Source organism: Thermobia domestica, chromosome 3 (assembly GCF_964235325.1).
Source record: "Thermobia domestica chromosome 3, izTheDome1.hap1.1, whole genome shotgun sequence".
In the NCBI taxonomy this organism is placed as follows: Eukaryota; Metazoa; Arthropoda; class Insecta; order Zygentoma; family Lepismatidae; genus Thermobia; species Thermobia domestica.
Genome location: NC_137456.1, coordinates 95,755,643 through 95,768,930, shown reverse-complemented (window position 1 = coordinate 95,768,930; position 13,288 = coordinate 95,755,643). Strand labels below are relative to the sequence as shown.

The following is a 13,288-nucleotide window of genomic DNA, read 5'->3' as shown; positions in this document are numbered from 1 at the left end:
GAATTAAATATTAAGTTTTTCATTAATCCTCAGTTTCATTATAACTTTTGCAAAACAAGCATCATTATTCATTACTATGATTAATATTATCCTCTCTATTTATTTGTTTTGCAAATTTATTAAATAATCTGATCACACAATTTTCCAGACAGAATTTTAAGATGTTCATGAGCAATGAATCAAATCTCTTCTTACACTTTCGTTGTTTAAGAGTACAAAGGGCTAGTATCTACTTGCGTTGTTCTTCTCAATTTACTTAATAAACTATTATATACGATATACGGTATTTTAACTGAAAATATAGTATCATATTAGTTATACAACCTTTCGTCAAACAAAATGTTAGAAACAACCAGGAAAACTAACATTTATATACAAATATTCAGATCATGTCTTGCCCCCTCACTTTTAACGTCCAACCGCCGCCACTGGTGTTTGGGAAATTAACTCTTTATTCAAGACTTTAAAGTACTGTACTTCTACTACTCTTATTACTACTACTACTGCTACTGCTATTATTATTATTATTATTATTATTATTATTATTATTATTATTATTATTATTATTATTATTATTATTATTATTATTATTATTATTATTACTTCTACTACTACAACTGCTACGAGCGTCAGAGTTGACATGTCTGGTGGTACATACTTTACAATCTAAGTACAGAAAAAATCGAAGAAATACTAGTTATTATGGCCAGTCTGCGTAGTCTGGCCAGTTGAATGCATTCACATCTGGTGCTAGAGGTCGTCGGATCGATCCCTCCTCGTGTTATGTGAGCTTTGTTGTGGACAAAAATCGTGAGCGTGGGAGTTTTTGGATTAGACCGTTTTCGTCCACTGTCTTCATTCCACCAATTCATCCATCATCATTCATACGTCTTGAGCCGTAATTGCCTAAAGAACATATGAGAAAGTCAAGTCCTTGGCCTACTAATTAGAATTTGTTCCGCTACATTAGACCACGGAGGCCGAAACCATGAACTGGCGTGTTCATAAGATTAGCGCAATTTGTAGTAATGTTCAATTAGCACGGCAGATTCCAAATCATATTACATATTCCTGTATTCTTTATAATTCGATGCTACAATAATAATAACAAAAAACAATGATCAAATAAATCACCCAGACCCCAGGATCGATGAAGTGTTCCTGGAACGGTGCGTAACAAGTAAACAACAGAGCTATATGACGGAATGCGAGGCAGTAAATCAAAACAAAATCCACACATATCGTTGTTGATCAAAAAATACCTCAAAAGTCCCCTGAATGAAAAATGTATAGATATCAGCTATCAAAAATGCCTCTTAACATCATATATAATAGAAGGAATAGTTGATATTAAGAAAATGAAAATATAAGGTTTCCTAAGAAACCAATAGTGCAAAATGAACATCGCTTTACTGTATGTCCTTGTACGCATCGAATAGCACGGAAACAGATTCAACAGTTTCAGGCTTTAGAGCATTTCTCCGTTCCTGAGTACTAAAATCTCTTTCAGTAGACGCAGTAGAAGCAGGGATGACGAGATACTGACGCGTTAATTTACACAATTTTGGTAATGTTTGTTCTTGTTGCTTCCACCACTGCAGTATATCTAGTTCTCTTACACATGATGACATGTTGAGGTAGATGTCTACTTCATCATCAAATTCACCAGAGACTGAATGTCTATCTTCCCAATCCATTAGTTTATTCTTCTTGGTAGGTGGTTCCAAGTTATGCCAACTAGCCTAAAGGAGACGATGGTGAGAAATAAATGAAATAGTGGAGTAAATAAAGTGGAAGGAAACAGGAGAACGCCGCGAACCCCCCACACGGTGTTTGTCCACCACAAAGTTCACTTGGCGAGAGCTCGGATCAAACCAGGGACCCCATACACCAGAGGTGAACGCTCAACCGCTGAGCCACCCTTCCAGGAACACCTAATCGACCCTGGCGATTTGGTGATTTATTTGATCATTATATTTTGTTATATTTGTAGCATCATACTATAAACAATACATGAACATGTAACACCATTCGATATTTGCCTTGCTAATTGAACATTACTACAAATTGCACTGATCTTATGAGCACGCCAGTTTATGGTTTTGGCCTCCGTGGTCCAATGGTAGCGTACCAAATTCTACTTACTAGGTCAAGTACTTGATACTTGACTTTACCATACGTTCTTTAGGTAACTACGGCTCAGGCTGAATGGATGATGATGGGATGAATTGGTGGAAAGAAAACAGTGGGAGGAAGCGGGACCACCCCAGAAACTCCCATGCACACGATGTTTGTCCACAACAAAGCTCACATAGCATGAGCAGGGATTGATCCGACGACCTCAAGCACCAGATGTGAGTGTTTTTTCTATTGAGCCACTATTCTCCCTCGTAGATCAAGCATCGGTTCACATTCTACGCAGACCGGCCATAATAACTAGCATTTCTCAATTTTATTCTGTACTTAGAAGGTAAATTCGGTACTATCAGACATGTCAACTCTGACGCGAAGTCGTAGCACTTGTAGTAGTATTAGCAGTGGTCGTAGTAGTAATAGTAGAAGTAGTAATAGTAATAGTAGAAGTAGTAATAGTAATAGTATTACCAGTACATCACAGTCTTGAATAAAGAGTCAGTTTCCCAAACACATTACGATTAACATAGGCTGACAGTAAGACCGTACAAACACGGCAAAAATAGACGTAGTGGAGGACATTAAAAAAACAAGTAGGCTGACAACATTAGTTTCCGAACCGTCTTTCAGACTATAGGGCCGAGCCGGGCCGGCCCGGCTCGGCCCGGTTAGGGCCCGGTCCAGTTTGATATTACTTGATACGGGTCGGGCCGGGCCGGGCACCGGGCCGAATCGGGCGCGCCCGGCCCGTGCAGGGCTCTGATTCATATCCACTGCAAACCCTGTTTTTGTTCCATTTTGACTTTTATTTTAGTACTCAGACGAGAATTGTGTTCTATGTCTTAATTTTCTGCATTCTTTCACATATGGAAAGATTCGTTTACGTATCTAAACGTTTCATTACGTATGGAGAGCTAAATGACAAACAGGCATGTGCTGATATTAATACAAAGTTTCGAAATATTGAATTATTAAGTATTTCAATCAATGTTGCTTTTTTATACAATTAATAACAAGTCTTATTATATTTAAAAGAAGAAAAACACATCTGCAAAATTTCTCCCGATTGCAAAGGTTGACTTCGATGTTCGAACCTGGTTTACTTTTTCCCGAAGATACCCGAAGCTGGACTTAGAAAATTTTTTTCCTTAAAATAGCAATAAAGAATGCCCTCGACCTTTGAGACAACATGTACCTTTCGGGAGTCAACTTTTAAAAGTTTGGTGTGGGTTCTTTTGCCCCATAAAACTGTTTTTCTGCAGAAAATAAAAAAGCATTTCTTTATTTTTTTGCGTATTTGTCCATACAAAAAGTTTCGTTGGAATTCTTCGTGGCCTTTACACACATATGACATACTGTTACCAGCATTTTTTATATTTCGTGATCAAAGGTTTGGAGGGGTCCGAGCCCCCTAACCGTTTTTCTCAGAAAAATACGAAACCCGTTTGCCCTCAATTTAAACCTACAATATCTGTGCAATATTTGATTCAATTTGGTTCACTTCTTCGCGTCTTTCGGGCGTCAACTTTTAAAATTTTGGGTGGGTCTCTTGCCGCCTACAACTGTTTCTCCGCAGAAAATAAAAAAACGTATTCCTTTATTTTTTGCGTATTGTCCATACAGAAAGTTTCTTTGGAATTCTTGGTGGGCTTCACACACAGCTGACAATCTGTTACTAGCACTCTTGATATTTCGTGATCAAAGGTTCAGAAGAGTCCGGGCCCCAACTAACCGTATTTTTTAGGTAAATACGAAACTCGTATTCCCTCGTTTTATGTCTACAATATTTGTGCAAAATTTCATTCACTTCCGTTTACTTTTTCTTACTTTTTGGCGTCAAATTTCAAAATTTTGGGATGGGGTCTTTTGCCCCATAAAACCGTTTTTCCGCAAAAATAAAAAACCCGTATTCCTTTGTTTTCAGTGCATTGTCCATACAAAAGTTTCGGTGCAATTCTTCATGTCCTATACACACATTTGACATACTCTTAGTAGCACTTTTGATTTTTCGTTATCAAACGTTTGGACGGGTCGGCGCTCTACCCGACTGTTTTCTCTAGAAAAATACGAAACCCGTAACCTCATTTTCTGTCTGTAATATCTGTGCAAATTTCATTTACTTCAGCTCATTTCTTCTTTTCTTTCGGGTGTCAACTTCAAAATTTTGGGTGAGAGATTTTGACCCCTAAAACAGTTTTCCGCAGAAAATAAGAAACCAGTATTCATTTATTTTTTTGGTTATTTTGCATACACAATGTTTCGTTGCAATTCTTCATGTTCTTTAAACACATCTGACATACTGTTACTAGCGCTTTTGATATTTCGTGATCAAAGGTTTGGAGGGGTCGGTGCCTCACCCAACCTTTTTCTTCAGCAAAATACGAAACTCATATCCTCATTTTACGTCTGTAATATCTGTGCAGAATTTCATTTACCTCGGCTAATGTCTTTTTACCTTTCGGGCGTCAACTTTTAAAATTTTGGATGGGGTCTTTTGCCCCCTAAAACCGTTTCTCGCAGAACATTAGAAACTCATATTCCTTTATTTTTTGCGTATTGTCCATACAAAAAGTTATGTTGCAATTCTTCGTGTCCTTTACACATATCTCAAATACTGTTACTAGTACTTTTGATATTTCGTGATCAAAATGTTTGAAGGAGTCGGTGCCTCACCCAACCTCTTTTTCCAGGAAAATACGAAACCCGTATTCCCTCGTTTTAAGCCTTCAATATCTGTGCAATATTTCACTCACTTCGGTTCACTTGTTCTGACCTTTCCAGCTTCAAATTTAAAATTTTGGGGTGGGTTGTTTTGCCCCATAAAACAGTCTTTCCGCAGAAAATAATAAACCCGTATTCCTTTATTTTTTGCGTATTGTCCATACAAAAAGATATGTTGCAATTCTTCATGTCCTTTACACACATCTCAGATACTGTTACTAGTACTTTTGATATTTGGTGATCAAAGGTTTGGAGGGGTTGGCGCACTACGGAACCGTTTTCCCCAGGACAATACGAAACCCGTACCCTCATTTTACGTCTGCAGTATCTGTGCACAATTTAATTCACTTCGGCTCACTTCTTCTTGCCTTTCGGGCTTCAACTTTCGAAAGTTTGGGTGGGGCTATAGCCTTTAAAATCGTTTTCCCGCAGAACATAAAAAACCCGTATTCCTTTATTTTTTGCGTATTGTCGATACGAAATGTTTCTTTGGAATTCTTCATGTGCTTTATACACATCTGACATACTATTAATAGTACTTTCGATATATCGTGATCAAAGGTTTGGAGGGGTCGGCACCCCACGCTTCCGTTTTCTCAAGGAAAATACGAAACCCATACTCCCCCATTTTATGCCTACAATATCTGTGCACAATTTCGTTCACTTCGGCTCAATTCTTCTTACCTTTCGGGCATAAAATTTCAAAATTTTGGGGTGGGTTCTTTTGCCCACAAAATAATTTTTCCGCATAAAATAAGAAACAAGTATTCATTTTCTTTTTGCGTATTCTCCATACACAATATTTCGTTGCAATTCTTCATGCCCTTTACAGACATCTGACATATTGTTACTAGCGCTTATGAAATTTCGTGATCAAAGGAGTCCGTGCCACACTTAACCGTTTTTTTTTTTTTTTTAGGTAAATGCGAAACCCGTATACCCTCATTTTATGTCTACAATATCTGCGCAAAATTTTATTCACTTCGGTTCACTTTTTCTTCCCTTTCGGTGCCAAATTTCAAAATTTTGGGGTGGGGCCTTTTGCCCCATAAAACCATTTTTCCGCAAAAATGAAAAACTCGTATTTTTTGTTTTCAGCACATTTCCCACACAAAAAGTTTCGTTGAAAGTCTTCATTTCCTTTACACACATCTCACATACTATTAATATTATTTTTGATTTTTTGTTATCAAACGTTTGGGAGGGTCGGCGCCCCACCTAACTGTTTTCTCTAAGAAAATATAAAACCCTTATCCTCATTTTCTGCGTATTGTCCATACAAAAAGTTTCGTTGTAATTCTTCATGTCCTTTACACCCATCTGACATTTGTTACTAGTACTTTTGATATTTCATGATCAAATGTTTGGAGGAGTCCGCGCCCTACCCAGCCATTTTTTAAAGGAAAATAAGAAACCCGTATTCCCTCATTTTATGTTTATAATATCTGTGCAGAATTTCATTCAGTTCGGTTCACTTCTTCTTACCTTTCGGACGTCAAATTTCAAAATTTTTCATGGGGGCTTTCGCCCCCTAAAACTGTTTTCCGCAGAACATTAAAACCTCGTATTCCTTTATTTTTTACGTGTTGTCCATAGAAAAAGTTTCGTTACAATTCTTCATGTCCTTTACACACATCTGACATACTGTTACAAGCATTTTTGATATCTCGTAATCAAGGGTTTGGAGGGGTCCGTGCCCCACCCTACCTTTTTTTTCAGGAAAATATGAAGCCTGTATTCCCACATTTTACGTCTGCAATATCTGTGCTCAATTTTATTCACTTGGGTTCAGTTATTCTTGCCTTTCGCGTGTCAATTTTCAAAATTTTGGGTGAGTCTTTTATATTAAACCTTTACTTTATGTAACTTTTTCTTTCTTAAAATTCTTTTTTTGGGGGGGAGAAGGAGAGAAATGTTTTTTCTGATATGTGTCTTTTGCCATTCATCTTTTTTGAACTGCTTAAGTAAGATCGTTTTGTAACTTTTGATGTCATCCAACTCCGTCACGATAATAAAATTGTCATTCTTAACAATTGGTTTTATTTCCTTATTTTTCAGTTTGCCACACTGATATATTTTTAACAAAATTGAGGTTTGGTCCAACGCCTTTCGAATTCGGAACCAACCCAACCGCCGAGCTTTTTGGGTTGCCTGCTATTGCAGGAAAACGAGAATTGCAGGTGGTAATGTACTTTTGGAGTCGTGTATACATAGACCTACTTTAGAACCAAGGGCGACATTTAGGGGGGCATTGGGGCAATTGTCCCTCCCCCCGAGTTTAAGTTTTATATAGATTTTATCCATAGAATAGTAGTAAGTCAGTGAAAATGCGAAATTTTACTTATATCAAGGGATCTTGCTTCCCCCCCAAGCAAAATCTGAAATTACGCTCCAGTTTAGAACACGATTAGAATATGAAACTATTTTTACCAACCTTGCTTCTATTACTCACAAATGTCTGCTATCCTAAACATTAAGTCATAGTACCCACCACAGCTTCTTATAAGGCCCATCTTCCTTCTTTTCTCGTTGCTGACATCTTCTGTACTCTGCACTGCGCCTTCCTTTTCGTAACCAAGACTTAACATACGACTCAGGATTAAACATGTGTACAGGGGGCCCGTTTAATGACACAAACATTATACTTGAAACTGTACTAATTTGTAGTGAATTTCTAAGATCAGACATTATTATGTTCATTTTACTGAAACCACGTTCACAATGTTCATTGCTAATTGCTATGGTGTTATGAGCGGTGAAGCACCTTTTTACAGTTTCAGTAACAATCCTCTTCCCTGTTGCCTTATATTGCATAAAGTCACGAAGAACATAATGTGAATTTAATCCAAACCTAAAAGCAAGTTCCTTGATTTCTTTCTCACCTTGTCGAATGTCACCGGAGTCACTGAAAACATATTCTATTTGACTTATTCTTGTGATTCGTATCATTTTCATTAATGGTTCGCATTTTGAGGTTATCCACTATACACTGTATGAACTGACATCTGTTGACGAATCGAAAATTAATGTGCTTGTTAAGTTTCACGCCTTTGAAAACCCCGGTTTCAACACTTTTGAATACTTCAGCTTCACTGTCGCCTGGCGTACATTTTAAACTCTATATTCTATTTATATATAGCTTTATCATATCATAAGCCCTTTTTATGGTGCAGTCACCCATTTGCAATAATTCTGACAGACTCTTTAATTCCTGAAGGATATCAAAGAGAAGTCCTAAAAGTTTAATAAAATTTTAGGAACTTAGTTTATCTGCTAGTCCTTGGAACTGACTTCGCTCTTTACTGTTGCAGCAGCTGTTTTTAGATTCTGTAGAGCAATATACATATACTGCAGTATATGAACTCCATACAGATTCTACACAACGAAAAGAAGACGCCACCCATCTTACATCTATAATGCGACCTATCTTTTTAAGTTGACTTGCAACATCATGTGTACACTTTTCAAGTTCGTTCGAATTTTGTGGAGAGACTACAGCTTGTACAAAGCGCTAACCAAAATATTAAAATGATTCAATCACTACCAATAGTCTCCAGTGCATCAAGTTCCAATCTATGACTAAGGCAATGCCACAAGACGATTTTGGGAAATTGTTGTTGTAATCTAGATCCGACTCCAGATTTTTTCCCGCACATAACACTAGCACCATCACTTGTGAAACCAACCAGGTAGTCCCCGAGATAATAATCATCAAAACCGTTCCTTCAGAGACAATTTATAAGAACGTTGTATATTGTATCTGCTTTTTGATCCGGAAGTCCCAATAGTTCCAAAAAGAACGTATAAATATAATCACTACAGTTATTGTCTTTACTTTCAATTCCTTCGCTATTCCGAAATACGCGCACGTATATAAATATTTAACGCGTTTTTGTTATTTAATGTGGTTGATTCATCAACAATAATGCCTATCATGAACTTAACACATTTAATTTTCTCAATAAGTCTACTTTTCATTTTAGCACTAATGTGGCTTACAATGTCCGCGCATACAACATTACTGTGTAAATTTCGCCCCATATCAAGGCCGTTGGCAGCTTGAAGATCTAGCTCCGCCGTGGCTAAGCGGTTAGCGTACACGCCTTTGGCGTGGGAGACCCGGGTTCAATTCCCGGCGGGAGCTCATGTGGTTCGGATTCCACGTTAATTAGTAGGTCCACGTCTCATATAGCCCCGCTGCTGAACGGGACGTTAAACTCAAAATCAACTCAACTCAGCTTGAAGATTTATTAAATGAGAATGATCCAGAAACGGCCTGTCTTGTTTTGCAGTATAGTATGCTGATTTTGATCATTGATGATTTTTGCGAAGTTCCTTTCATTCAGATATTCATTATTTGCATCCTTTTTTAAAATTGTCTTCTAAAAACTACGAGCGACAACGCCTGGCTCTAGGGCGGCGCAATAAAACCCATCTTGCTTCCTTGGTACCACACTTCTTGTTTTTCAGAAGCGGGTGTCATGACCGTTAGCCCACATCCCCAAGCAAAACCTCTCTGTTCAAGCAAAGCAATATGAATGAATGTTGTCCCTCGATGTTGGCCAAAACATGGGGCAGTGGGGGATTAGAAGTCTTTTTTTTCTCACCACTTGTCAAGAAAATGCCATTTTGTAAACAGATGAACGACAGAGTGAACGAGAGGGATGGGAGGTCTTTTGTTGAACGAAGGACAAAAATGAAACGAAATCTTTGATAGTACAAACATATTTGTTGACTCAATGCTAACGTCGTCCTTATTTCTGTTTTTTTTTTTTTTCTACAATTTAAATAATTACAATTTACAGGTAAAATAAGTTATTTTTACCCAAGGATCTTATAAAATAGAGGATTTGCCCTTAAAACAAAATCTTGAAGCCATACGTCACAGTTTCGCCACCCCTACTCTGCCTACTCCGCCCAATAGGATCGCAATGTTTTGAGCCAACAATTATGGCGGAAACGAAAGTAGCCAATCAGACGATGGTAGAAACGAGAGTAGCCAATCAGACGTGCCGATGCTCGGTTGCTTTTTGGCTTCACCGATTTAATAGGATGAAAATACATATGGGCAGATCCTCTATTTATAACATCCTTGTTTTTACCGGTATGCCATACCGGCCAATTTTCTAACTTTCGGATGCATAACCGGCTCATACCGCCTCACTTTTAAGCACTGGACACAAGGCACATTGACCTCAAATAGACCCTTCCCGTTCATGCTACATTGACTATGAATTTAGTAGCTTGCCTTGTCTCGCCCAGGTTCCAACGATCTAGGCTAAGAAACAAATTCACTTGTGATACAGTACCTAATAAAATTAGGAAGTTGCTATTATTTTCTAGGGAGCGAACGAATTCTTAGGGTATATATGTGTGTCCTATACTTAATGCGTTATACTTAATCTACGATTTAGGTATATGTATAAAAAAAAAGTTTAACAACTATAAAGTTGAGGATATTAATTCATACACAAATATTTCGAAGACAGGCATGCTTTTCAACTACTTTTTCTGCTTATTTCACTATTAATTATTACGAGAAGAAAGGTTTGAAGAAATTTGGTAGATAGGAAGGAAAAGATTTCCACTCCTTGCACATAGACATATAAAGACCCCTATCCACAAAACAAGTGCTGTGTCATTACTCATATAATCCATATACTCTGCTGTCAAACAGCTTTAAATACCATCTGCAAAAAAATCGATCTCACTATTTGATGATTTGTAGATCAATGCTATGATGCAACATTTATCTATAACGTTGCCAAATTTTTAGTTAAGCAGAGTCTGTAGAAAGCTACGGGTGGCATAACAATATAAAGCATTTTGTTTTTATGTTAACCTGTAAAATACTTTTGTGTGGTGAATGAACACCATTTTTGGAACATCGTATATACATTCTCCATTTGTGTTTGCACAATATTGATGCCTTCAAGTAACAGGCTGCAATGTAGACCTATAAAAAATTGAAATGTGTACGTAGTTAAGCCTATCATGTGATACGTATGACATTTTGACCTGTATTTTATGTTTGTTTTAGTTCTTTACATGTATAAGAATACACGAATATACATTTGATAACATATAATATGTGTGAAGTTAACAATATGTAAATTATATTCACAAATTCCTTGAACGCAACAATAATCAACACTAAATAGAGCAATAAATAGCTGTTTGAATTGGAACGGTTTGGCTGTGATCAATAAGCGAATTGAAGGAGTGAAACTACAGGGCTGACGTGTATTCTAAGATATGAAAAATTTTCAAAATGGTGTATATAACAGCTAGTGGACAGTTGAGGGATTCCCAACCATGGGGCGTCGGTACTATCAGCAATTGGTTTTGGGCTATTTTAAACTTCATTTTCCATTTCTTCCAAACGCTTATAAACCCTGGCTCCAATAGAAGAGGTGATGGGTATACTAGAAACTACAGACCACCCGGCCAAGGACCCCCTCGCCCACCTCAAAGAAGACAAGGAGGCTTTGGACCTGGTCCTTGCAACGGACCGCCAATGGTGCCAGGCGGATGAGGTTAAAGAAGACTCCTTCACCTAAGGAGCTTTGCAATTCTTGCCAAGTCATGTCTCTAAATCTTTCGCACTTGAAGATCTCAAACTTTCACTTATCATGTACATAACGATCTTTTTATTTCGTTCATTTATTTAACTTTTGTTGTGCTATAGTTTACAATAACATGACTTGGCATTGATCATCCAGTAGTTTCTCCAATGATATTTATTTGTGATTACAAATATTCTTAGTTTTAAAAAATATATATATTGCAGTTTGATAAAAACATTCCGAGATGCGTTGTAATTGTGAGATTTTTGGAATGAAACAAGTGATATACTGAGAATTTCGTATTGTTAGTGAAGAATACTTTACACGTGTAAGTCACAATATAAATAACTGTTGATGACGTTACACTGATAAACCTACGCCATAGGTGCAGTGTAGACTGATGAAAGGACGAATCTGGATGAAAAAAATAGTTTGTTTATATGTTGATTTGAATAATGTTCTGCGTTAGTTCTGATGACACCTATGTGTGTATTATTTATTTTCATTAATTAAAGGAAAAAAGTTGTATTTTTATTCCCGTAAATTTCATTACTGGGATTAAGTTCCAAAGTTGGTCGTCCGTTTCTAGAAAACTTTTGAAAATTTACCGAAAAGAAATGGATAATTTATGAGAATGTAATGAGCATTTGTTTTGTAAACATGGCTGGTGACATCAGGAAAATCTATTAAAAGTAAGTAAAAGTCATGGCTTAATAAATCTAAAAATAAATTGTAGAAAATGTAGTAAGTAAATAACTGTAAAGAAACATGGAGAAAGTTATACTTTTCAATGTAACTGTAACATAACTAACATGGCGGCAAGATTCTAGAACACAGGTCTCCCTTCCCATTTAGCTGTAATAAAGACAGAAAGCAACGTGCCCTGCGGGGCTCTAACCAGCCTTCACCCGCTAACGCTCGCTCGGCAATGCTGTGTGAATTAAATATTAAACTTTGGTACACAAAGGAACAAATTATTAAGCTTTTAGCCAAAAACTAAGCGGACGACCAACTTCGGAATAAATGCCCATTCCTGTAAGAGAATAGGTGGAAAACGTTAGAGTAGTGCAATGTTTGGTGTACAGTATAATACAGTATCACAGCCGCTCCAATTTTTCTGCTGCTACGAAATGAATATTTCCTTAATATTTAATAATTGAGTATTTTCTTACTGAAGTTTAAAAATAAAGATTCTTGGTTCAAATCCTACCACGAATTATTTTTTAAAAAAAATTGTAATTATATTTTTCCTGAAAATATGTTTCTTGAAAATATAAAACCTACTTTGATCATTTTTATTTGCCACTCTGAGAAGTCAGCATTTTTTAAAGAAACAACATCGGGTACACAGGAAAAAATATTTTTATTCAATGATCTGTTGAATATTTGCTAAATATTGAATGGATAATCGTCGTGTGTTTGTGTGAAGGGTATTAAATCTCAAAACTCCATTTTCCTGTCACTTTCAAGTATTACTGGAAAGATAAAAATTTATCTATACGTGTGTCTAGAGGAGATTAATTCAAATTCAAACTTGAACCGAACTTATGAACTTGAGAAGAGCTTCCTCGTGGATAAGAGGATAGCGTACGTGTCTATGGCGTGGGATAATACTTTGGTTCGATTCCTGGCAGGAGCTCAGGTAGTTCGGATGTAGATTCATGTCTAATATAGTCTCACTACTGGAAAGAAGGTTAAACCCAAAGTGAAATCAGTCAAAATGAACTTGTGAATTTTGAAGTATCTCAAGATAATCAATAAGCTTAATTTTACAATTCAATTATCCCAAAAAGATATATTTTGACTTTACACCATTTGGACAAGCACCCGAGAATTCTTTCAAGCGTTCAGTATTAATAGTGGAAAGT

General features: G+C 36.8%; 1 pseudogene; it reads left to right on the top strand.

Moving 5' to 3' along the window:
* The first annotated feature begins 11,125 nt into the window (after nucleotides 1-11,125).
* On the top strand, nucleotides 11,126-11,389 carry LOC145681875 (selenoprotein K pseudogene; annotated as a pseudogene).
* Nucleotides 11,390-13,288: the final 1,899 nt, after the last annotated feature.